This window comes from Xenopus laevis, chromosome 2S (genome assembly GCF_017654675.1).
Source record: "Xenopus laevis strain J_2021 chromosome 2S, Xenopus_laevis_v10.1, whole genome shotgun sequence".
Classification (NCBI taxonomy): Eukaryota; Metazoa; Chordata; class Amphibia; order Anura; family Pipidae; genus Xenopus; species Xenopus laevis.
In genome coordinates, this window is record NC_054374.1 from 72,031,171 (window position 1) to 72,058,826 (window position 27,656).

At 38.8% G+C, this 27,656-nt stretch overlaps 1 long non-coding RNA gene and 1 pseudogene across 1 annotated transcript; one reads left to right on the plus strand and one right to left on the minus strand.

Annotated features, from left to right (window-relative positions):
• Window positions 1-11,469, minus strand: part of LOC121400782 — a 29,765-nt pseudogene extending 18,296 nt beyond the window's left edge.
• Window positions 11,470-14,094: 2,625 nt separating this feature from the next.
• On the plus strand, window positions 14,095-27,261 carry LOC121400589. Its single transcript, XR_005965841.1, has 4 exons — window positions 14,095-14,317; window positions 23,042-23,100; window positions 25,777-25,816; window positions 26,142-27,261. It is a non-coding gene; the product is annotated as an uncharacterized LOC121400589 (long non-coding RNA).
• The last annotated feature ends 395 nt before the right edge of the window (window positions 27,262-27,656 follow it).

Below are 27,656 nucleotides of genomic sequence, written 5' to 3' on the forward strand. Positions count from 1 at the left end.
TGCCGCGACTGCCCGGCCGGCCTAGGGCGCCTGCCCAGCGTGGCCTGGCACTGCCTTCCAAATCCCTGTTATGACAGCTGTCATTCACACTGGATTTTTATTGAGTAACTGTAAGCAATAACTTTAAGGAATATTTGTTTTTTTCAGCAGTTTAGTGTAAGTGGTATTAAGCAATGGTTGGGCTGTGCTGGGCATTATTTAAAAATTATTACTACTTGTGAGGTGTAAGGGGGAAAAGGGTTTGTTGGGATAGGGAAATAATGATGATATAAAAAAAAAATCATGTAAGAAGAAGTGGAATGTATTGACCTACATTTGTATTAAACTTAACGGGGTGGTTCGCCTTTAACTTACCTTTTAGTATGTTGTAGAATGGCCATTTCTAAGCAACTTTTCAATTGGTTTTTAGTATTTTTTTTTATAGTTTTTAATTATTTGCAAACTGGGGAGCTGTCGAATAAAAACGAAATAAACAAAAACTGCAAATATTTAAAAAAAATGAAAACTAATTGCAAATTGTCTCAGGGTATCACTCTCTACATCATACTACAAGTTAACTCAAAGGTGAACAACCCCTTTAACTGAGTTACTCTCCCAAGCTTGCGGTATAGGTTCCTAAAAGGCATATTCTTGCTGTTCATGGGAAGAAATGATGCAGATATTCAAACCATACCCCATTTATAAAACGTTCCATTTTTTTCAACTTTCCATTGTAGATGATGAATTGATGGCTTACCTCCAGACATGAGTAGAAGCAGTATTTCCATCAGCATAATTCCCCATTTTCTCCACATCTTTTGTCCCATTACCTGCAAATGAGTAATACAAGAACAGTAAGCTCTGCAAAAAAAAAACCATGTGGCTGGATGCGCAGTTACAGACCAAAAAAAGAATCGAGCCAACATAAATTCTGCACAAGTACATATTAATTGATCTTCATACACATTATGGCTTTAAATCCCTAAACGTCCTTGTCTCTCTAGTTGCTGGGCAGATGCACATGTATCTAGAGGTTAATTTACATATTCCAGTTATTGGCCAAGAGGCTTTATGATCACTCCCTGCCATACTTTAAACATTGTTTCTGATAAGGGGTGTTCCTTTCTCTTTGGCTTCTAGTTGTTTACCCGGCTGGCTCTGTTTCAGGGAGCCTGGCTACACCAAGTTCCAGTAAAGCCTTTGTGCACTTTTGAGGTATTTCTGCCTGGAGGAGGTATGCTGTACTACCTTGACTACATCTGCAGGGGTGACATTCAGCTGTCTCTCAATTACTGGCCTAGCCCTTGATGAGCAGTTTTGCATGTGCAATCTTTGGACTGTAAGTAATCCTGTGGATCTTTTGTCTCTGACAATTAAACTGTTTCTGTTCTGTTTCACTGCAAAAACCTCCTGGCATCATTAATTTCTTATTCTTATGCACAGTAGCCTGTGGGAGTTGTAGTTGTACTACACCACACCTTCCTTTCTTCCACTTAGCAAAGGCTCTGCCTTAAGTGTAAGGGCTCTTACTGACGAGCGTTTTTACCTGTGCTCCCCTGCGTTCCGTTTTTCTGCGTTCAGACGCAGGGGAGGGCAGGAATAGACGCATTACATTTTTTCCAATTTGGCTGTACTCACACAGGCGTGTGTAGGCGCCGAACGCAGGTTGAGACGCAACATGCTGCATTTTTCCTGCGTTCGGCGCCTACACGCGCCTGTGTGAGTACAGCCCCATTGGAAAAAATGTAATGCGTCTAATCCTGCGCTCCCCTGCGGCTAAACGCAGAAAAATGGAACGCAGGGGAGCGCGGGTAAAAACACTCGTCTGTAAGAGCCCTTAGAGTCAAATATAACCCATGCTCTATAGCTTTAGCTGGACATGAACCCCTTTGTGCTTAAATAGCCCAAAATAGCATTACAATATATAATTTCATAATAATTTTGCTCACTTATTATCATGACCTTTCTGCTTCTGGCATATTCTACCTTACTGAAATGATCTGTATCTCTCTTGAAACAACACTGTCTGGTTTTAGTATACAGCATCAGTTTATACTCCTGTCCTGCGAAAGATTTGACGCTTAGTTCAAGTTTAACAACTCTCCATGTAACATTATCTTTTGTGAGTACTGAGATATCCATATGAGCTTCTTGTTTTGAAGTTTTATAAATATTTGCGCGTTCAATTCAGTACCTGGTACTTGCTGGTAACTAAACTGGAGTAAATCCATGTTGATCATTTTTTGCTTACGTTTAAATGTATAGCATGGCATGATCAGGTCACAAGCATTCTAGGTAATAGATTCAATACTTGTATTTTATAATGGGTGAAGAGCAGCCATTTCAGTTGTAAATGAACTCCATCAAGTAATGACCTTAACTTGTATAGCAAAAGGTGAAATAAATGAGAGAGGGGATATCTTGCAACCATTACAAACTTTGATAATAGGTTAATAGGTTTCATATTCAATTAAATCACTTCCTATTGATAAGAAGATTAAAGCCAAGCAACCATATAGCAGCCAAAGGAGAACTATAAAAAAAAATAATTAAATAATATATTTAATATTAATATATAATAAATATTTAATATATAAATACTGTATACCATTTAAAAATATAATAATATAAAATATATATTTAATATATACATATTTAATACTAATATGTGATAGTTAATAGATATTTTTTATCCTAATAATAAGATCAAAGAACCTTATGTCATTTTCATATACATATCTGTAAATGGTGTCCTTTTACATATTTTACCTTGAGCCACTATTAGGGCTCTTAGACATGAGCGTTATTAGCTGTGTTCCGGTTTCATGCGTTCAGCCGCAGGGGAGCGCAGAATTAGATGCACTGATGGGGCTGTACTCACACAGACACATGTAAGCACCGAACGCAGGTTGGGACTAGGGATGGGCGAATTTGACCCATTTCGTTTCGGCAAAATTTTATTTTTTTGGACGCGCTTCTTTTTTTTGTCGCACAACACCATCTAATTATATGGGCATCATTTCCGCAGGGAAACAAGGCGAAAAAAATCGCCATCCCTAGTTGGGACGCAGCATGTTGCATTTTTCCTGCATTCGGCGCTTACATGCATCTGTGTGAGTACAGCCTCATCGAAAAGAATTCAATGTGTCTACTCGTGCGCTCCCCTGCAGCTGAACGCATGAAACCGGAACGCAGGGGAGCGCAGCTAAAAACGCTCCTCTGTAAGAGCCCTTATGTGTTGCTTTGTATGCTTACTCACTAAAAGACACAACCTTCTTATTTATTGGCTGATATAACTTAGCATATATGTGTGCACTTGGTTTATGTTCACTTTTAAATTAAACTTTAGTGTGATGTATGAGAGTTAGACAATTTGCAATTGCTTTTCATTTTTATTATTTGTGGTTGTTATTTAGCATAAAATTCAGCAGCTCTTCAGCTTGCAGTTTTGGCAGTCTGGTTGCTAGGATCCAAATTACCCTAGCAACCATGCATTGATTTGAATAAGAGAGGGGCTAAACAGAAAGTTGAGTGATAAAAAGTAGCAGTAACTATAAATGTGTAGCCTTACAGAGCATATGTTTTAGATGGGGTCAGTGACCCCCATTTGAAAACTGAAAAGAGTTAGAAGAATATTTCAAATAATTCAAAAACTATAAAAAATAATAATGAAGATCAATTGAAAAGTTGCTTAGAATTGGCCCTGCTATAACATACTAAAACCACCCCTTTAATGTTTAAAGGTATATTATAATATTTACGGTAAGCCATGTTGGCCTACATTATAGCAACATAGTCCTATCTGGAAACAAAACATTACACATAATAGAACCCTTACCTGTAAATTAATTAAAATAAATAAATTAAGATGAAAATGAAAACTTGAGGCTATCCTTAATTCTACCACAGCCTCAAACACACCCTACTTCCCCCATGACTCAACAGAAGCAGACGGTGTCTTGACGGCAAATACACCATCACTATTAATCAATTTTCCAAGTTAAAGCAAGTCAGTGCAGCCTGCCTTGAGCAAGAGTAGGTACGGTAGGTGTGTAAAGTGAGAGGGGTTGAATTAGGCTGATCTGGGTGTGATGCCACTTGGAACTAAGACAAGCGATTTACCCTCCTATAGTGCTAATTATATACAAATGCATTTAGGCTGCATATTTAACATTAACACAGTGAGTAATACAAAGGCAGTATTGTGCTATGTTTATGGATATACCATTTGTAAAATTTGAGATCAACATCTTCATGTACAGGTATAGGATCCCTTATCCGGAAACCTGATATCCAGAAAGCTCCGAATTACGTAATGGCTCCCATAGACTTCATTTTATCCAAATAATCCAAATTTTTAAAAATGATTTCTTTTTTCTCTGTAATAATAAAACAATAGCTTGTACTTGATCCCAACTAAGATATAATTAATAGGGATGCACCGAATCCACTATTTTGGATTCGGCCAAACCCCCGAATCCTTTGTGAAAGAATCGGCCGAATACCGAACCGAATCCAAACCCTTATTTGCATATGCAATTTAGGGGTGGGAAGGGGAAAACATTTTTTACTTCCTTGTTTTCTGAGAAAAAGTCACGTGATTTCCCTCCCGCCTCTAATTTGCATATGCAAATTAGGATTTGGTTCGGCCGAATCCTGCTGAAAAAGGCCGAATCCCGAACCGAATCCTGGATTCAGTGCATCCCTAATAATGAATCCTTATTGGAAGCAAAACCAGCCTATTGGGCTTATTTAATGTTTAAATTAATTTCTAGTAGACTTAAGGCATGAAGACCCAAATTACGGAAAGATCCGTTATCCAGAAAACCTGAGGTCCCAAGCATTCTGGAAAACAGGTCCCATACCCATATTAATTATTTTCTAGGAATATTATTTTCCTACATTGCATCCTTTCTTTTTCCCTTGTAGTCAATTTAAACAGTAATAATGTGGTAATTTTAAAGAATTTGAGAAATATACGCCTCTGCCACCACACTGACGTGTATCGTAGTGGGATCACTCCTAATTATAGATATCCACCCAGTATATATTTTACTCTGTAACTTTATGTAATGGAGGCATGAAATGAAACTAAAATGAGCAGACTCTTCATGTTTGATGTTTTTGACAGTAAAAACAAAACAATCACCTATGCACATTCAGGTATTGGACCTGTTATCCAGAATGCTTGGGACATGGCGTTGTCCGGATAACGGATCTTTCTGTAATTCGGATCTTCATACCTTATGTCTACTAGAAAATCATGTGAATATTAAATAACCCCAATAGACTGGTTTTGCTTCTGATAAGGATTAAATATACATTATATGGGAAAGTCTCTGAGCTCTTAGTCACTGCATATAAATGTAGTAGTGGATATTTCTGCCAAGTTTCATGACCTTCCAAAGGTTTTGTTGTTTAAAAAAGTATCAGGTACAGTTTATCAACAATTTTTTAACCCCTAGGAAACTGCTAAACTCATCAAATCATGTTTTAACAAGTGACGAGTAATAAGCCAAAAATGGACCCACATGCCTCTATGATTTTCTTTTAAAAGGGATTGTGGCTCACAAAGCTGATTATTATAGTGCTGTGTGCTGTATGCACTTGATGTAGTTTCAGGTCTATCTATCTATCTATCTATCTATCTATCTATCTATCAGGCTGATCTATTTTAAATATGGGATGGCACACTGTGTATTGTATTGGCTCTTTATTCTACAATGATTAGAAGTTTTAAGTATGCTCTATAACTTCAGCTACTTGAGCTACTACATCCTACTCCACAGAACCACACAAGGTGTATTTTAACACCAGGTTCAGTACTTCATCTTTGTTTTAGTGATTCCCAGACTTAAGTTCTGGGTCCCCCAAGAAAACAAACAAGAAAATTATATTATTATTTTTATTGACTTTGTATTTATTTCTTATTATTACTATCTTTGTGCCATTCAATTTAAGATAACATATTGGCACAATATTTATATTTATAATAACAGTCACAGAGGACATATAATAATAATGCTCTAATTAAAGAAGAGCGATGACTCTTAATTAAATTGAGTAACATGGCCCGGTAGAAATTGAGTAACATAGCCTGGTATATATTTCCTGCTCAGTTGTTGCTGGAGTCCCTACTTCTAATCAGAACATTTGCACTGTTTGCTGTCAACAGAGTATTAGTGATTAAATGGATTGTGATTTTTTCATTAGAATCTGATGAAAGAGATTTGAAGGATTAATGGTCAGTCTTATGTTTCATAATTCCTTAGTTGCCTAAGTATCAGGTATCAAATTGACCTTTTAATAACTGGTTTCAAATAGTCAGTTGTCATATGTGTAAATCAAGGTTATATATACACACACACACACACACACACACACACACACACACACACACACACACACACACACACACACACACACACACACACACACACACACACACACACACACACACACACACACACACACACACACACACACACACACACACACACACACACACACACACACACACACACACACACACACACACAGACACACACAGACACACACACACACACACTCTTCCTAATGTTTAAATTATGAATTTGGGAACTGATAGAACTCTGTGCAAACGTTGATGCTCTGTTGAGCTGTTGAGGTAAACACCTGCCTCAGCCGCAGAACAGAGCAAAAAGATAGGTGTCTTCCCTATATGCAGCATTGCTTATAGAATTGGTGGCACATGGATGGGATATAGGCAACCTTTCACTCTTTGTGTGGAGAGCAAGTGGTTGCAAGGTACTCCTGAAAAAAAATGTGTGCTTATATTTTACAAAAATGATAGGGGACATTGGTTGAGTAGAGCTACATAGATCAACTATGGGACTATCCCAGCTAAGCTGCTGCTCTGTCATATAGGACACTTAGATTTAATTATTATATACAGGTATGGGACCTGTTATCCAGAATGCTTGGATAACAGATCTTTCCATATTTTAGATCTTCATACCTTAAGTCTACTAGAAAATCATGTAAACATTAAATAAACCCAAAAGGATGCTTTTGCTTCCAATAAGGATTAATTATATCTTAGTTTGGATCAAGTTAAAGGTACTGTTTTAGTATGTCAGAGAAAAAGGGAATTGTTTTAAAATTTTGAATTATTTGCATAAAATGGGGCCTATGGGAAATGGCCTTTCCGTAAGCTTTTTGGATAATGGGTTTCCGAATAATTGATGCCTTACCTGTACATATATATATTTTTTTTTACTAAAATTTGTATTGTTTTTTCAGGTTACAAAGATGTAAGTTGGGAAAAAGACGTGGGAGCATGTAAGTAGTAGGTAAGTAATGGAAGGGGGATGGGGGACATTGGCCAATGTTGTTTGCTACTTATTCTTTTGGCTGCTACACTTGGCTTCTTTTTTGCTGTGTACAATGTACAGTAAGGTTGTCCATAAATCCGTAAGGTTGATCATGTTCTCCCTAGTTGATTTCGTTAATCTTGGTGTAAGTAGTCTGGCTGAGGTGAGGATGTGGAAAGTTAGTTTCCTTAATTTGGGAGTAATATCTTGTAATCCATGGTTGAGTAATGCTAAGGGCTCTTACTCACTTGCGTTCTGACCTGCGCTCCCCTGCGTTCCGTTTTTTGGCGTTCAGCCGCAGGGGAGCGCAGGAATAGACGCATGTCATTATTTCAAATGGGGCTGTACTCACTCAGGCGCGTGTAGGTGCCGAACGCAGGAAAAATGCAGCATGTTGCGTCTCAACCTGCGTTCGGCGCCTACACGCGCCTGAGTGAGTACAGCCCCATTTGAAATAATGACATGCGTCTATTCCTGCGCTCCCCTGCGGCTGAACGCCAAAAAACGGAACGCAGGGGAGCGCAGGTCAGAACGCAAGTGAGTAAGAGCCCTAACGCTGGGGTCAATCATATTGGGATGGTGGTGACTTCCTTTCAAAAGGGAGCTAGTGCCGCGCAGGCTCACCAAATATAAAATAGGGTTCCTTTTGCTGCACTGCATCTTCAACAATTTGCAGGTGTATTTGGGAACATGTACTGAGGGTGCTTTGTACCACCTGTACAGGATTTTTCTTTGATTTTTTGTACTATATATTTTTAGCCCAGGTATAGGATCTATTAATTATAAACCTGCTTTCCAAAATGTTCTAAAATATGTCATCGCCGATTCCCATAGTGTTCCATTTAGACAAACTCTTTAGGTCTTGACTGATATGTATTTTATTTGCTCAGACACTGCTTGTACCTGCTAAACTAGCATAAAACTACTGGCATAACTACCATATAACATACTACGCATCTGCAAGGTGGATCTACTGTATGTTTTAGTATGTTATAGAATGGCTAATTCTAAGCAACTTTTCAATTGAGCTTTATTTTTTTCTATATTATAGTTTTTGAATTACAGTGACACCTCAATTTTACAAGCCCCTGATTTTAAGTTTCCCCTCATTTTACACCATTTTTTGTGGTCCCACCACAATTTCCCTGCTCTAACATTTTCCCAGATTTTACATAATTTTTTACTGGTCACCTGAAAACAGCAAAATAGGGAGTTTCTCTGTATTTGCCTTCTGTTTCTGACTCTTTCCAAGTTTCAAATAGAGTTCATTGACCCCAAAATCTAAAAAACAAATGCTTTGCAAGGCTACAAAGGTCGAATTTCAAATTCATGTGAATTTTTTTTAATTCGAATATACTCACAATTCGACTGGGAGATTATTAAGAAAAAATTCGAATTGTATTTGATTCATATGAATTGAGTTTTTCTCTGAAAAAAAATGTCAGGAAGGCTATTAACATCTCCAAATGGCTCAACGGATCTCTGCCATTGACTTGTACATGAACTCGGCCGGCTTTAGGTGGCGAATATTTGAATTAGGACTGTTTCCATGGTCAAGCTGTGATAAATCTCACATTCAAATTTACATTTGAATTGGCGGGATTAAATAAAAATGTGTGAATTTTGACACTGGAAAATTTGAATTCAATTATTGGCGCCTTGATAACTCTGCCCCCTAATGTTATTGCTGCTAAATTATTTTTATTATTCATCTTTCTATTCAGACACTCTCCAATTCATATTCTAGCCTCTTATTCAAATCAATGCATTGTTGCTAGGGTAATTTGGACCCTAGCAACAAGATCAATGCTGAAATTCCAAACTGGAGAGCTGCTGAATAAAAAGCTAAATAACTCAAAAAACACAAATAATGAAAAATAATTGCAAATTGTCTCGCAATATTACTTTCTACATCGTACTAAAAGTTAATTCAAAGGTGAACAACCTCTTTAAGAACATTGTGCCCACATTATGGAAAGACCTCTTATTCATAAGAACCCAGGCCCCAAGCATTCTGAATAAAAGAATACATTTCAGGATACCTACTGTATAAAATTGTGAAGCAGAACTATACTGCTTGCAAAACAAGTCAGACGTGTATCCTGCCCAACCTGATAGCAATGCGAACAAATACCAATATTGTAATAAAATAAATGAATCATCAGCCTCACAGGCTGAGCACACAGGTCTGTGCAAGTAGCAGAAATATGTATGTCATGACGTTAAATGCATTCAGCACTTTGCCTTTGGGTACATGGAGCATTAAAGCTATAACGTTAAACAATTTGAGAGCTGTAGTGGGTAAATGTACTAAATCTATTCAATAAAGCATACAGCTTTTATAACTTCCCTGAATGTTAAAGCATTCAGAATATGAGTGAACAATAGATCTCAGATTTTACTATCATTTGTACTGGAAAATCAAAGGTAAACATTCTCTACATAAGTTAAAAAGAAAGTAAGAATTCTATTAAAGTTAATATCTTGTTGCTGTCTCATTGGCAGCACTGAAACTTCTAAAACAGAAACTAAATGGTTAAAACATCTTAGCATGATAAACTGATATCTTCATATATCTGAAATTAAAGGTAAATGTTCTTCCTCCTACACAACACAGCCTAATGCTTCTGCCATGCCTTGCCTTGCCTTGTCGACTGTAAATCATTCAGTTTCCTAATTAACTGCACCAGTTAATTAAGTAAGTAGTAAGTTTACTAGAAAATCATGTAAACAGTAAATAAGCCCCATAGGCTTGTTTTGCTTCCAATAAGGGGGCAAATCCACTAACCTCCGAAAATTTGCCAGCGACAGCTTCGCTCACAGCGCAACACTTCGCCAGGCTTAGATTCGCCAGCACAACGCTAATTCACTAAAATCCGAAGTTGCATCCAGGGCGCCGAACGCTGGAGAAGTTGTGCTAGCGTTACTGCGCCAAGCAAAGCGAAGTTGCGCTAGCGCTGCCTAATTTGCAACGGCAGGAAGTTAAAGTTCAATGGACGTATATGTAGCAGCAAATACATTGCATTACACAAGCCCAGGGAAGCTTAATACAATAAAATAGAGTTGTTATATTGCCCCACACATGAGCCCAGTGTATAGTTTATGTGCCATATGTTAGGAAATGTAGGGGGGAAGCCGGTTACCCCCAATAAAATGTACGCTCTTTTGCAGCCTATCACCCTGAAAAAGGAAAAGACCTAGCGTTTTTTGTGGAACATTTTCAACTATTTTTTGAGGAACTCCTATCTACTCTATTGCACTTCGCCTGGCCTGGGGTGGCGAAGGTAAGTCTGGCGCAAGAGGTAACGTTCAGTAAAATCCGCATTTTAGTGAATTTGCTTAGTTAAGTCCATTCGCCAGAGTGAAAATTCGCCTGGCGTTAGGGAGCGAAGTATCGCTACAGTCTATCTCCTTCACTAGTGAAGTTACGCTAGCGACCGTTAGTAAATCGGCGAAGTTCCGAAATGACGTCACTCTGGCGAATTTTCGCCAGCATTAGTGACTTCACCCTTTAGTAAATTTGCCCCAAGTTTGGATCAAGTACAATGTACCTTTAATATATATATATATATATATATAACTTAAACGTGTATCATCCTCAAGGAGCACTCACGGGTCTTACAACTCATCAAAAAAATTGAATATAGTGTGGGCAGAGAAACTAACATTTCGGCTGGAACACCACTTTGAAAAAGGCTGGTGTTCCAGCCGAAACGTTAGTTTCTGTGCCCACTATATATATATATAACACCATTATGTATTAATTCATCTGCATAATTAATTGCACACAATGAAAGATAACATACTTAAATAATACAATAACTACATTAGCCAAATGTAACTAAATAACTAAATATATTTACTAGTATAGTATGTAAATTAAGGATAAAAGTCCCATCCTGAACAGACTTAAAAGAGTTCAGAATTAGGTAATATCAGACAGAGAAACATACTCTGTAAAAATAAAATGCTGATGATATTTTCCCCGCTTGATGCCAAAGGGGGAATTGCTTGCAGGTAGTTCTCACCTTGCTTCTGTCGGTTAGCCGCTGGTTCCTGCACTCTGCTCAGTGTTGTTTGCCAGCTGCAGTTCCCAGCATAATGATGCCGTTACCGTCTCTCCAACCCACTGGAAATTGCAAAACACTTCCCTGATCATTGAACAGGCATGAGAGCTGGAGGAGGGGAGAAGTGACACTAGAATTGCCACAAAGGGGACACCCCTTCCACTTGTAAGAAAAAAAGTCCTTTTACTATCACTGGTGTAAAAGTTTATTTTGACAGTGTTAATATTCAACAGAATTAGATTTAAACAGCAAGGGTTTGCACAAATTAGTAAACCATCCCTAATACAATAGTTTATTGTAAAAGCACTAGAAAGAAACTATATGCCTCATGCAACGTTTAGCATCAATATTATAGCATATTAAGTGCCATACAATACAGTGCTAAGTGAAGAAAGATATCAGGGTTTTTTTCATCTTCCAGGGTGACACTACAAGAGCTCTATGGGGTAAAAGGTTGAATCCTTTAGTCCTAACTTACTGAGCGCATACCCCAAGGCAATTCTACTCATGGCAGTGCTAGATCAAAAATCCGGCACCTGGTACAGAGAGCTGGGTCAGAAGGTGCATCAGATGTGATCCCTTGTCCTTAGAGCCTGTCTTAGGAAAGCAGTAGGGACAGTGTCCTATTGCAGGTTACACCTCCTGACTTACCAACTTGCGAGTTAGAATGACACACAAGTTAGGGGACAGGAGGGTGGTACACCTACGTGCTCCCAACTGACTGGCCCTTCTGGATACAGTGCATGAAGGGGCAAATTTAGGGGCTTCAAAGTTGCACCAGCGACGGCTTCACTCGCTTCACAACACTTCGCCAGGCATAGATTCGACAGGGCAGCGTATATTCACGAAGATCCGAAGTTGTGCACAGGTTAACGAACGGTTGCGCTAGCGATAATACGATAAGCAGTCTGAAGTTACGATAGCGATGCCTAATTACTGTAGCATTCGGCGTGCAGTTAAAGTTGAATGGACGTATATGCTGCAGCAACTACATTACACTACACAAGGCCAGGGAAAATTAATAACATTAAATAGAGGTCTTATATTGTCTTACACATGTGCCCACTGTATAGTTTAGGTGCCAAATGTAAGGGGGAATGAGGGTATCCCAAAAAAAAAAATTTCAGCCTATTACCCAGTAAAAAGTAAAAATGCCAGCGTTTTTTGGGACTTAGAACAATTTTCAACTTTTTTTTGACCAACTCCTTTCTACTCTATTGCACTTTGCCCGGTCTGAGCTGGCGAAGTAAAGTCTGGCGCAAAAGGTAACGTTCACTAAAATCCGCAACTTAGTGAATTAGCGTAGTTACTTCCCTTCGCCAGAGTGCAACTTCACATGGCGTAAGGGTGCGAAGTACCGATATAGTCTGTCTATCTACTTCGCTAGCGAATTTACGCCAGGTACTGTTAGTAAATCGGCGAAGTGGCAAAATGACGTCATGCTGGCGAATTTTCATAAATTTGCCCCAGAAGAGTCCAAAAAATGACAATTTTGATTTAAGTTAACTTTTAGTATGTTATAGAATGACCAATTCTAAGCAAATGTTCACTTGGTCTTCATTATTTATTTTCTATAGTTTTTTTAATTATTTGCCTTTTTCTTCTGACTCTTTTCTAGCTCTAACTCTTTTTTCCCTATTAATAACATTGGGATCAGCCATCATTTTTACAGGCCATGCCGTTAAAATACCAGCCAGACGGCAACCCTATTGTACAGAGGCATTATTTTAATCATTGAATATGCTTAAACTCAATAGAGATGTTGCAACTGGATATCTGGAATACCTTCCTAAGCAAATTTCTCTTAAAGGAAAACTATGCCCCCAAACAATGTAGGTCTCTAAAAATATATTGCATAAAACAGCTCATGTATAAAACCATACTTCAAGTAAATAAACCATTTTCATAATAATATAAATGTTTAGTAGTATATGCTATTGGGCAATCCTTAATAGAATATTGCCATTTTAAAAAAATAAGGGCAGCCCCCTTGGATCTTAGATTTACGGTGCACATAAACACATGAAACAAACCATACATGTTAGGTCATATGATCCAATTAACAGACAGAGTTCTGTCTTTTGCTTCCACAATTCTTCCTGTTACAGTTAGAGTTGTAGCATTTCTGGTCAGGTGATCTCTGAGGCAGCACACAGACCACTTTGGCTTCCATAGTTTTTGTAGCGTAAAGACAGGGAAAGCTATTACCTCAAGTCTCCACCATGTCATACAACCCCACGGCTAAAGGTTTTTTTCAAATTTCTTCTGATTTGTCCCGCTGTGCCCTCTGAAACGAGTTCAGTTGCAGCCGCCATTCTCTTCTCTGTGACATCACTAAGATGGCTGGCAGCACCAACAATTTGCACACATGCCAAAAATTCTGTGCTGAATAGGTAGCGTTGCCAGGACATAGCAAGCTGGTGAACGAGAAAGGAGTAGCAGCAAACCACACATTGATCAACTCAGAGGGCAAAGTAATAAGCAGTGGCCAATCAGTGCATATATCTTCCACCTTAATGCGTGCATCACCATGCCAACCTTGTTAGTAGCGATGCAAATTAGGATACGGATTCAGTATGGCCGGGCAGAAGGATTTGGCTGAATCGGAATCCTGCTGAAAAAGTGTGAATCCTGAATCCCGAACCAATCCTGAATTCAGTGCATCCCTACTTGTTAGTGTGTTGTGATTGGTGCACTTAATGAAGGGAGGGCTTTGCCAGGGTCAGTGCTTGGGAGCACTCATTCTCCCACAGTACAAGGGGCACCCACTAATTTTATCTATGCGTTTGCGCTGCTTACTAATTCTATGTTGTTCTCATCTTCCACAGTCTTGGTCTTGGAGCAGGAGAGGTGAATGATGGGATCCAAAAAAAGGCTTGACATAAAGGAGATTGAATACCACTAATGGCAACACTAGAGGTATGCCTTTCATGACGCTTAACTCTTTAATAGCCTTTCCTTGTCCTCTAAGAGGTAATGTCAGAGGACCTAAAAATTGTCACTCTTTGAAGCAATTTTCACTTGGGAATGTAAGCTGCCCTTACTCGAAAGCAGTGATCCCCAACCAGTGTCTTGGGAGCAACATGTCTCTCACCAACCCCTTGGATGTTGTTCCCAATGGCCTCAAAGCAGGTGCTTATTTTTCAATTCCAGGCTTGGAGGCAAGTTTTGGTGCATAAAAACCAGGTGTGCTGTCAAACAGAGGACTGTGGCAATCTCTACCTTCACTTTTTGATAAATATACCCCATTGTGCGAATAGAGTGAATTTGATGTCTTAAGAGGCTTAAAGCATAGATTAACCATTCCCCTACAAACTTTAAATTTTATAGTACAGGTATGGGATCCGTTATCCACAGAGCTGTTATCCAGAAAGATCCGAATTACGAAAGGCTGTCTCTCATAGATGCCATTATAATCAAATAATACACATTTTAAAAAATAATTTCCTTTTTCTATTTAATAAAACAGTAGCTTGTACTTGATCCAAAGTACGATTTAATTTACCCTTATTGGAAGCAGAACCAGCCTATTTGGGTTTATTTAATGTTTACATGATTTTTTAGTAGACTATTGGTATGAAGATCCAAAATATGGAAAGATGGCATTCCATATGGGACCTGTTATCCAGAATGTTTGGGACCAGGGGTTTTCTGGATAACGGATCTTTCCATAACTTAGATCTTAATACCTGAAGTCTACTACAAAATCATAACGGGGGGATATGGGATAACAGATCCCATACCTGTATTTATATTTCTGCACCCCCATAGGGGTAAGTTGCACAGTAGCTTGCTTTTTCAGGAGATGTGAAAACAGCTGGGTAGGAAAGAGTTAAAGGGGTTGTTCACCTTTGAGTTAACTTTTAGTATGATGTAGAGAGTGATATTGGTTTTCATTTTTTATTATTTGTATATGAGTGATTTAGATTTTTATTCAGCAGCTCTCCAGTTTTCAGCATAAGCAATCTGGTTGCTAGGGTCCAGATTACCCTAGCAACCATGCATTGATTTGAATGAGAATATGGAATATTAATATGGGAGGGTCGGAACAGAAAGATGAGTAATAAAAAGTAGCAATAACAATAAGGGGCAGATGTATCAAGGGTCTAATTTCGAGGGGTTAAATCCCTCGAAATTCGACTGGGGAATGGAATCGAATAGGCAATTTGGGCGAATTTACGTGCTGGCGAATAGTCGAATGAGCGAATATTCGCCCGGCGAATAGTCGCACGATCGAATATTCGATCGAAGGATTTTCATTCGATGGAATGTCTTTTTATTCGATCAAAAACTTAGAAAACAAGCATATGGGACTTTCCCATAGGCTTTTAAAGCAATTCGGTAGGTTTTAGGTGGGGAAGTATGCAGTCAAAGTATTTTTAAAAGAGACAGTACTTCGACTATCGAATGGGCGAATAGTCGCAGCGTTTTTGCGCTCGATTTATTCGAATCATTCTACTCAGACAAATTCACGCCAATTCGATAGTCGAGGAGCACAAAAAACGACTCGAAATTCGAGTATTTTTCCCTCTATTCCTTCACTCGAACTAAGTGAATGGGCCCCTAAATGTGTAGCTTTAGAGAGGATTTGTTTGGTCAGTGACCCCCTTTTGAAAGCTAGAAAGAGTCAGGAGAAGAAGGCAAATAATTCATAAACTATAAAATATAAATAATGAAGACCAATTGAAACGTTGCTTAGAATTAGCCATTCTATAACAAACTAAAAGTGAACCTGAAGGTGAACCACCCCTTTAAGTGTCGTACAAAAAGAGTTAAACTAGTACAACGCAGATTTTAGAAGATTTTAGATGTAGCATTTTCAATCAGCCCGCAGATGGTTCAGTTAATGAGTTACAGATAGCCATCCACAGTCAGCATGGCAACAGCTTCTCACAGCATCCCTTCCTCTATGTACGTTTGCCTGTGAAATATATATATTTACTTATTTCTGAAATAAAATCCTATCAAATAAAATTCTAGCAAGGACTGAACATGTTTGTGCAGAATATTGCCAGTTTGGAATATTTGCCAACATTGCGCACTTGTTTTTTTTAAATTGTTACAAGTATTGTGCTTATGAGAAGGCACTTAGCACTTGGAAAAACATGTAAAAAAAAAAAAACTTTGGCTAAGCAGAGTAAAAGTCAATCATCAGACAAGATTGAAGATGATTATAGGCAGGAGAAAAGTCACTAGAGGTACCTAACATCCCAGAATGCTGGCCAGAGATGAGTCAAACAAATGATATTACCTCTATTGGAGTATGGATAGTTCAACTTGCATTTGGAAGTTGTCCCTGTGCTTTCTGGCCTTCTGATAAAATTCCCCATATTGTGTATGTTTAGATTGTAAGGTCCATTGATGCAGAGACTAATGTGAATGACATGATATAGATTTTTTTAATCTCTGGTTGGATCCTCCATTCTAGTGACTAGCATGCATGACAAATGCCCTAAAGCAGGGGTCCCCAACATTTTTTGGACCGAGGACCAGGGGTGTGGGGTCAGCGAGGTGGGGTTGGCGTCGGCGGAGGTTGGCAGCAAATTTGGACGCGCATCTCATTTTTGCTGCCGAGCCCAGTGCGCGAGTGTCCGCGGCCCGGCGGTTGGGGACTCCTGCCTTAAAGTGATCAAGATGCCCTCAGCCGCCATATTTTGGGATTTCTGACCCCCTCGCCTTTCAAAACAAGAACAATTTAAATATTTATTGTTACTGTAATTTAGGACAGTAAATAAGTGTTCACCTGGAATGTCACCCTAAATGACCTAGGATTTCAGGAGTACCTAGATATTCTCCATGAATTGTATCCTAGCTGGACTTTTGGCTTGGCCCTCTAAGAACTGAATAGAAATTAACCAGCACACTCATGTATATTTCATAAACTCTGGGTATATTTATCAAAGAGTGAAGTTAGACAGCCACAGTCTGTTAGAATAAAATTCCACCATTTCTACATTCATTTCTATGGCATATTTAAAGGTGAACTTTCACCCAGTGATAAATACTCTTTTAAAATCCCATAGAAATGAAAGGAGAGTGGCGGAATTTCACTCTATCGGACTGTGGCGATCTCTAACTTCACTGTTTGATAAATATACCACTCTGAGTGGTTTAGACTTTCATTATCTCTGGAGCACACCATACTTCCATAAAACTTCTTCTCTGTTTGTCTAATAAGGTTTAAATCCTGCTTCTAAGTGTTTTGACCAGTGGGTGTTGAGGCAGTTAGCTCCATGGGTTTAGTTTCCTGCCTTGTGTTTTTGTGCTAGTGCAATACTGCAATACTTCCTATACTGGAGACAAAAGAAAAATTCCAACTTGTGCAATGCTGAGGCTTATGTCTCAAAGTCATCCAGAGATATTTACCTCCTTTGTTTGGGTGAAAATCTTTGTGGATGTTTTCACAGAATAATACATTTTCAATTCCACAACAAATTCATAATTTACTCAATACAGGAATGGAACTTGTTATCTCGAATGCTCTGGACCTCTGGTTTTCTGGATAAGGGGTATTTTTCTAATTTGGATCACCGTTGTCTAGTAAAAAATTATTTTAACATTAAATAAACCCAATAGGATTGGATTTTGCCTCCAATAATGATTAATTATTTCTTAGTTAGGGACAAGTACAAGCTATTGTTTTATTATTACAGAGAAAAAGGAAGCAGTTTTTAAAACTTTGAATTAGTAAATTAAAGTGAAGTCCATGGGAGATGGCCTTTCTGTGATTTTGAGCTTTCTGGATAACGGGTTCAGGACAAGGGATCCTATACACAGCAGATGATATTGTAGATGTCTATCAATCTTTTGTCCAAGTGAAATCTGCCCAACGTCTAATCTATCTGATCCAGAAGAAGGTAAAACAAACACCTGGGGGGATGGTTAATCCAAAGGGCAATCCACATACAAACTAAATTTAGCTCAGTTAATGAAAGGGGTGGTTCACTTTGATTTAACCTTAAAGGAGTGGTTCACCTTTAAGGTAACTTTTATTATGTTATAGAACAGCCAATTCTAAGCAACTTTTCAATTGGTTTTCATTATTTATTTTTTATATTTTTATAGTTATTTTCCTTTTTCTTCTAACTCTTTGCAGTTTTCAAATGGGCGTCACTGAATCCCTTCTAAAAAACAAATGCTCTGTAAGGCTACAAATATATTGTTATTGTTACTTTTTATTATTGATCCTTCTATTCCGTTGTCTCCTATTCATATTCCAGTCTCTTATTCAAATCAGTGCATGGTTGCTAGGGTAATTTGGACCCTAGTTACCAGATTGCTTAAGATTGAAATTGAAGAGCTGCTGAATAAAAAGCTAAATAACTTAAAATACACAAATAAAAAATGAAAACCAATTGTAAATTGTCTCAGAATATCACTCTCTACATCATACTAAAAGTTATCTCAAAGGTGAACAACCCCTTTAAGTATTTTATAGAATGGCTAATTCTAAGCAACTTTTCAATTGGTCTTCATTATTTTTATAACTTTCGAATTATTTGCCTTTATATTTCCAGCTTTCAGATGGGTCACCGGCGCCATCTAAAAAGAAATGCTCTGTAAGGCTACACATTATCAAAGGTCGAGGTGAATTTTCAAATGAAAAAAATGCAAAAATTTCGAATTCGATCGAATGCACTATTCCTTGATTCGAATATGGATCTATTCGATTGAAAACGGACCTGTTTGACCTAAAAAAAACTTCGACTTTATTTGGTCGGTCTTTTTAAATTCGAATTTCGAAGTTTTTTCAATTCGAAATAAGACCCTTGATAAATATGCCCCTAACTGTTATTGTTTCTTTTATTACTCATACTTCTATTCAGGCCCTCTCCTGTTAATAACCCTGCCCTATATTCAAATCAGTGGTAGAGGAATTTGAACCCTAGCCACTAGATGCTGAAATTGCAAACCGGAGAGCTGCTGAATATAAAGCTAAATAACTAAAAAAACGCCAGTACTATAAAATGAAAACCAATTTCAAATTGTCTCAGAATACCACGCTCTACATTATAAAAAAGTTTAATTAAAAGCTGAGCAACCTCTTTAAGTAGATGGATCATAATATAATTTCTTATATGTGTAGCTACTATTTGTCTTAATGGGATTTTGTTTTTTAAATCACTGTCAGGATGCTTCAAGGCACTGGAGATGTGTCTTGAATTATAAAAGGTAATAGGTAGTGGTGCTCTTCTAAGGCTTTGCGCGTGCCTGCAAAGAAAAGAGTATACTGATGTGTGTTGTCTTTTTAAATGAGCGACCCGTGTAACAAATTACATCTACTCACATACAGTAGTGATAGTTAGCACTTATATGAATGTGTTGGACGGAATCCTCCGCGAGGTTATACCTGCTGAACCAAAACTGCATATAGTGAAGTACTGTGGAAGCCTCTCATATGGCCGCACTTGGATGGTAGTTATAAGATTGAATCTACAAGTCGGCATATCCTGGTCATAGATTGGTCTCCGTGTTTGCGGGTTTTCTCTGCAGGCAGCACTTGTTGCACTGGTTTGAAGGTTGCGGGGTTTCAATTTCCCGGGTCATATTCCTTCCTCGTGGATCCCTGTCTCAAACGGTTTCAGGTCTGCGAGCGTCTTATGAACTCTGCAAAACTCTGCTAGATGGTAGTTTCGTGGGAGCAGTAATTTGAATATTTGCACGGGATTGTATGGCAGGAAGACTCACGAATCTACCATCTAGTACTTCACTATATGCAGTCTTCGTTCAGCAGGTATAACCCACAGGAGGATTAACTATCACTATCGAATGTGAGTAGATCTAATTTGTTACACGGGTCACTCATTAAAAAACTAACACACTATCAGTATACTCTTTTCTTTGTAGGCACACACGAAGCCTTAGAGCAGGGGCACACGGGCAGATTCGGGGAGATTTAGTCACCTGGCGACTAATCGCCTCTTCTGGTGACAATCTCCCTGAACTGCCTTCTGCTGCTAAAATGTCAAATCGCCTGCGGCAATGCACTCGCTGTGCTTTCCTTGTGAGGCAACTTCGGAAATCGAAGCACCACGAGTGCCATTGCGCTGGTGTTTTCTCATTATAGCAGGTAGAAGGCAGGGGGAAGGGAGTTCAAGGAAAATTGTCACCCGAAGAAGAGGCGATTAGTCTCCAGGCGACTAAATCTCCCCGAATCTGCCCGTGTGTCCCTGCCCTTAGAAGTGCAACGCTACCTTTTATTTTAACTTAGGGACAAGTGGATACCGGAATATAAGATGGTGCTGCTACTAAGCCAGGAGTGTCCAAAAGTATACCAGAATACCAGCAAATTCCAAAAGTATACCAGAATATGGCCCACACACAGGGTCGGACTGGCCTGCCGGGGCACCGGGGAGCTCTTGCGGCGTGCGCTGCGTCTGCATGTAGGGATTGATTGCGCATCCTCATCCTGACGCGACTAGCCAGAAGAAGGACCCGAGGCCTGCTTGCATGCACACACACGCTCAGCACAGCGCAGCAGGGAGCAGTGATGGCCCTGAGACGGCAGCATTTAAATATGATCAACATTTTGTTGCTTCCTAGTAGCCATCTTCCAAGTGCTGCCTGGACAGGAGGGATGTCGGTAGTGTGAATGAGAAGCGAAAGGGACAGGGGAGACAATAGTGGAGGTGGGTGAAGGGGAGAGGTCCAGTATGAAGAGAAGGAGAGTAAGAAGCTGCTAGGATGGGGAAGTGAAATTGGAGCAGGAGGTCAAGTGAAATAGGGCTCCATGATGAGCAAAGTGGGGTCTGGAAGGGATTAAAAAAGCAGGGCCCACATCCTATTGTTCCAATGGGGTTAAAAGGCAATTGTAACAAAGCAACACAATATGGGGTCTTGGACAAATGTAAGGGGCTACAAAGATTTGTACACAGCACTGAATACTATTTGGCCATACCCTTGTTTGACACACCAAGGGTTGCAACATTTTATTACTAATTTAGGGCCTAAATCGCTATTTAGCTACCTCGGAAGGGATATCGGTGTCAGGCTGAATGTAATGGTTGGCCCCCGCACATTTTCACATCACCAAATCTGGCCCTTGCGAAAAGTTTGGACACCCCTGCACAATTCCCTGCACTAAGTGTGGAGTTCACTTATACTGTAATAACTTTGTGTCTTTAATTATGCACAGTGATATTATTATATTAAGGGTTAGATTTATCAAGGGTCGAAGTGAAAATTCTAATTTTTGAAGTTCGAATTTGAATTTTCAAGTTTTTTAGTGGAATTCCACTGGGGAATAGTTAAAATTAGATTTGAGGTTTTTTTTAAAAAATCTTCAATTCCAATTCGATTCCAATTCGCCTCGAGTTTGTGGGTCGATCCCATGCACCCGAATTTGAATAATTCAATTAATTTTTTTTTAGATTGCTTGTTTTTTTTCGAATTTCAAGTTTATGGGAGGTTATCGGACAAACTCCCATGAACTCGAAAATTTAACCCTTGATAAATCTGCCCCTAAGGGTGATAACAACATATAACACATATTTGTGTGAGTTATACAAACTACAATGTCATAGCGGTGATGTAAATTTACAAGCAGGCACACTGTATGTATAAATCATAGCAAATTAGTATTTGTAGTTTGTGTTTATTCCCATACATCTTCGGGTTACCCAAAGCTTGTGTTTCTACATATCCTTAGTATGAAGCAACCAGTACTATTTTAACACTGTATTGCAAGATGGATCCTGCCCAGTCCTCTCTACTGGTAAACAGTATACAGCTGGAGGGCTGCAATCTCTTTCTAAAGCTACAGTACGTTTATTAAGGCAGGAAGGCTACCAAAAGACATATAATAATACTCTTACTATAAGTTAGTACAGGCTGACCAACATGATTCAACTTTGAATTGCTTTGTTGGTCAATTAGTGTCTCATGTCATTTGGTAGCCTTCCTGCCTTAATAAACTTACTGTAGCTTTAGATAGAGATTGCTGCCCTCCAGCTGTTGACTAAACAACTCGAAATACTAAGGGGCAGATTTATCAAAGGTCGAGGTGGATTTTCGAATGAAAAAAATTCGAATTTCAAGCTAGTTTTTGTGTTTCATTTTTTTTTTTTCGACTAGGGAATAGTCCAAATTCGATTTGAAATTGAAAAAAATTAGAATACCTACATACTGTCTCTTTAAAAATTTAACTTCGACCATTCGCCATCTAAAACCTGCTGAATTTCTGTTTTAGCCTATGGGGAACCTCCTAGAACTCATTTGGAGTTAATTGGTGGACTCTGAAAAATCAATTTTTTGGGGAAAAACTTATAATTGAATTTGATAGAATACGCTATTTCTTCGATTCGCACAATTCGAATTCAGCCGAATATGGACCTATTCGATCAAAAATGGATCTATTCAACCCAAAAAAAAATTCTACTTAATTTTGGTTGGTCTTTCTGAATTTGAATTTCGAAGTTTTTTAAATTTGAAATTCAACCCTTGATAAATATGCCCCTTAATACCCATTAATATCTCTCCCTTTTACTTTAACACTGTAGCCATTACATATATAAGATTTTGTTTGTCTTGCTATTGTCCATTTGTTTGTATTTTTATTCTTACAATTGAATTCAACTTCAGCTATAAAACTGCAACTTATTAAGAAACATTTTCTTTGAATGTTCTTTAAAATTAATCCTTTAGATTTCCGAAGCGAAGAAGATGGCGCCCATGAACTCCGATGCCTAACTCTGCACCGAGGAGTAAGTAAAATGTTAGGGGCATTTGCGTGGGGTTCCAGGGAGGGAGGGAGGGGGGTCTATGTATAGGGGGTAGGGTTTTTTTTAACTTTAGGGTTGAATTTTCCTTTAAAGGGCCATTGCAGAATCTTAATTGTCAGTCAAATACTTGTGCTGCCATAGTTCTATAGTATTTCTTTGTTCAGTCTATGAGAAAACATGGAGGGCATGTTATAATAATTCCCCTTAAAAAGGACAAAAAAAAAAGAATGTTGAAATGATCGAAAACGGAAGATGATAGTCACAGCAGGTAAAAGGAAAATATGAGTTAATTTTGAACATACTGTACAGTTTAGGATGAGTCATTTACCCTAGAAAAATACATGGAATGTATACTTACATGCTTATACATGCTTCATAGATGATATAAGGTATTGGACCTGTTAAATTAGAATGCTCGGGACCCAATAGGCTGATTTTGCTTCTCAATAAGTATTAATTACATCTTAGTAGGATCAACTACAATCTAGTGTTTTATTATTACAGAGAAAAATGAATTATTTTAAAATTTTTGATTAAGTGAATACAATGGAATCAATGGGAGATGGTATTATTGTAATTCAGAACTTTCTGGATAACAGGTTCCAGGGAAATATATGGGCATATGTTTTTGGACTGTGACCCGTGTACCAGGATATAAGAATTAAAGGGGTTGTTCACCTTTAAATTAAATTTTAGTATGATGTAGAGAGTGATATTCTAAAACAATTTGCAGTTGGTTTTATTTATTTATTTTTAATTGTCTGTGTTTTTAGCTATTTAGCATTTTACACAGCAGCTCTCCAGTTTGCAATTTCAGCAATATGTAATATGAAGAGGAGATAGCCTGAATAGAAAGATGACTAATAAAAAGTAATAACAATAAATTTGTAACATTTGTTTTTAAGATGGGGTCAGTGACCCCCCATTTGAAATATGAGTCAGAAGAAAAAGGCAAATCATTCAAAAACTATAAGAAATAAAAAAAAAATGAAGGCCAATTGAAAAGTTGCTTATAACTGGTCATTCTAAAACATACTGAAAGTTAACTTAAAGGTGAACCACCACTTAAAGGATTCCCACCTCTAATCCTTCATTATACTTGTAAATAAAATCCACAGACTACTTGAATATTACAGTTGACTAATAATCACTGTTAAGATTACCAACTAGCAATTGTCAACTGAAAGATGTATAGATATATAGCATACCTATGTAGAAATGTTTCTTACTGAAAAAGACTTGACCTGGCTGATACCTTAATGCCTGTAATTTTGTTTTTCCCATGAATTTATTCTGAGTTGAATAATTATTTTTTTAATGAATGTATTCTTTCTCGTTCTGTTTTATTTTCATTAGTCATCCATTTTGAATTCACCATTGATACCTGACATGGTACTGTATTAAAATATAACATCTGTGCATCTAAATTTTACTTCTGATAGAAATTTGATGTCTGGCTGCTAGACCAACCTTTTAACTATACCAAAAATGTTTTGGTTTATATGTTATTTTCACATTTTTATGCAAAGTCAGAGTTTTCAAATATACTGTATACCAGTGATCCCCAACCAGTAGCTTGCAAATAACATGTTGCTCGCCAACCCCTTGGATGTTGCTCTCAGTGGCCTCAAAGCAGGTGCTTATTTTTGAATTCCTGTTTTTTAGGCATGTTTTGGTTGCTTTAAAACCAGGTGTACTGCCAAACAGTACCTCTTGTAGGCTGTCAGTCCACATAGGGGCTACCAAATAGCCAATCACAGCCCTTTTTGTCATCTACAGGAACTTTTTCAACTCTTTTTGCATTTAAATTTGGCTCTCGGATAAAAAAAGGCTGGGGATCCCTGCTGTATACTATAAAAGGTTTTCCCAGTAGCAGTAATCCATAGCAACCAATAAGATGTTTAAAACATCTTTAAACAGGTGACCAGTAAAAGCTACCTTCTAACTGGTTGCTATGGGTTCCTGTTCCTGGGCAAGCTTAGTGTCTTTTAAATAACCCCCAAATAGTTATAATTTATTAAAGAAAAAAAGTACTAATCTTGACAAATAGCACTAAAAATCTTTCCGAGTGAAAGGTGATGAATTTCTATAGCAGTCAATGTCGTGTCTGAAAAATGGCACCCCCCCCTGTTTATTAAACAGTCAGGATTTTCAGTCTACTTGCAAATTCACGTTTCTCTTAAATATTTTAGCACATCTATTATATATGTTTCTCTTGCCTAATTGGGGGACACAGGCTCCATGGGGATGAAGATCCTACAGCTGGAGATGGACACTAAGTTGAAAATTATGACTCCTCCTCCTGCTCTGGGCTTCATCCCCTGCCTCCTCCTACTACCCCCAGTTTCTTTTAGTGTCCTCAGAAGGAGAAGACACCATTTTAAGTGGCTGGAGCACTGATCAAGGCCCGGTCTAAGATCACGCCACGCTTAGGGGCCACTGATTGAATCAAGAGCCTCTCCAGCTATATTCTTCCTGCCCTTCAGCCTTCCCGCTCTACAGAGGTCTGTAGGCTTGCTCCTCACCCCCTGCACTGTTTTCCCACTCTCCGGAGGTCTGCAGCAGTGGTATACACCCACCTGGATGTATACTAACATACATATACATATATATTTCACTTGTGTGCATATATATATTTATCTGTGTGTTTCTTCACAGGGGACAGAACTCACTGGGCACGGATTGGCTGGCTTCTTTGGTGAGTACAAAATTCTTTATCCAAAGTTTTACCACCCTGGCAACACATATTGCTAACAGCAGCAAATGGCCAACAAAATCTTACTTGCGTTCCAACGCCACGCTCTCCCCTTGCGTCCCACCACCCACGCCTCTCTCTGTCTCTTCCCGCCGAAGCATCCTTCTCTGCCTGCATTCTAACGCTTATGGGACTCCGGCGCACTTCTCACTCATGAGGAGCAGGTTAGTAACTTTCCTATCGGAAAGCTTTTACAGCTTCAGCCGACAACCTGCTTATCCACCGCCCTAACTTCGGCTCTCCCTCTCTCTCCTTCTGTCCTACTCAGGACCGTGCTCACCGGCTCCACATGCTGTTTTCGCACCATTCCTCCACCCCATGCAGAGCCCAGACCAGGCTTCACAGCCAGCACCACCTTCCTACGCACATCACAGCGCTGACAGGCAAGTCTCTATTCTTCTATGCACATAGGGGGAAAGAGCGCAGGGCCCCCAGGGGCCCCTATTATTATAACTACCTATGCCTTGTTATCTCCATAGACTACGTACTACACCAAGGAGAAGCCCACAGGGCTTATCTTCTCTAGGCTGGCTACCCCTGCCTCCTTTTAAAAAAAAAAAACGTACTTTACTGCATAAAATTCCCTACTGGGGTTTTTACACCCTACCCTCTAGACTAGGGGAAGGAGCACAATGGCCAACAAGGCAGAAGAGCCCAGGACCAACAAGTCCTCAGCTCAAACACACCCACAGGTCTCATTTTTGGCCTGCTCAAATTGTAAAACAAAACTTTCTTCGGCCTCGGCTGATTCTATGTGTGGGGCCTGCAGAAATACTGACTCACTACCGATACCTTCGGCAGGTAGCTCAGACCCTGAACTTCTTAGGGCTATTTCCCTCTCACTTGCAGGCATTCAACATCTGGCCCGCATTCCAGAGACCTTAGACAAAGTGCTTGAGCACTTATCTCAACCCACACATCATGAATGTCGCCCGGGGACCTCAAAACATCACGCACCCTCCCCTCCAGACTCCCCCAGGGAACTGTTCTCTCCCTCTGACGAGGAAGGCCAGGTTCTATCCGCTGATGACTCTGATCAGGACCTACCTATCATTTCCAGGCTTCCAACCATAACCTCAGACAGAGCCAAATTCCTCGCCATCGTTCAAGCTCTTGCCTTGGCGGGAACCATTCAACCTGTACCTTCATCTGCCAGGGGAAGAGGTTCCCAATTTGAATTTGTGAGTTTTGACCAACAATTCAAATTTGAATTTGAATTTACAATTCGAATCTTAATAAATCTGCCCCTTAGTATGTGATTATTCAACCATATTTAACTATTTCCAATGTATCTGTATGAAACTATGAATCAATTAGTTGCACAATTTACTTGACACAGAGCTTGCTGGTATGTATGTTATCTAAAAATAAAGATTTATCTTCCTTGTCCTGTGGCTTCTCTATCAGAAAAATGACATAAAAAGTTTTGTAATCTTAGGTAAGAAGAGCACAGTCATTGCACAAACCACTTCCGCTTTTTATCCTGGAAAAAGCAGAAGAAAGAGGATACATCTACCTCTGTTGTACTGTATATAAATGTACCAACTTTAAATAGCAGAACAGCATGGGTTAAGGGCTTGTCCACAGCTGTACAGTTTGTTCTGTTAAAGATTTTTCCCGTATGTTTTTAACAGTAATTTATGGTTAGGGTGTGAAAAAAGTAAAAGATTTGTCGAACAAGTGCCACATGCTAACATTTTAATTTGTGTCCAAACCTAATTCCTAGCTGGTGCAAGAATATCTACATGCCACTCATAGACCTGCAATAAAAGCGGCCCACTAT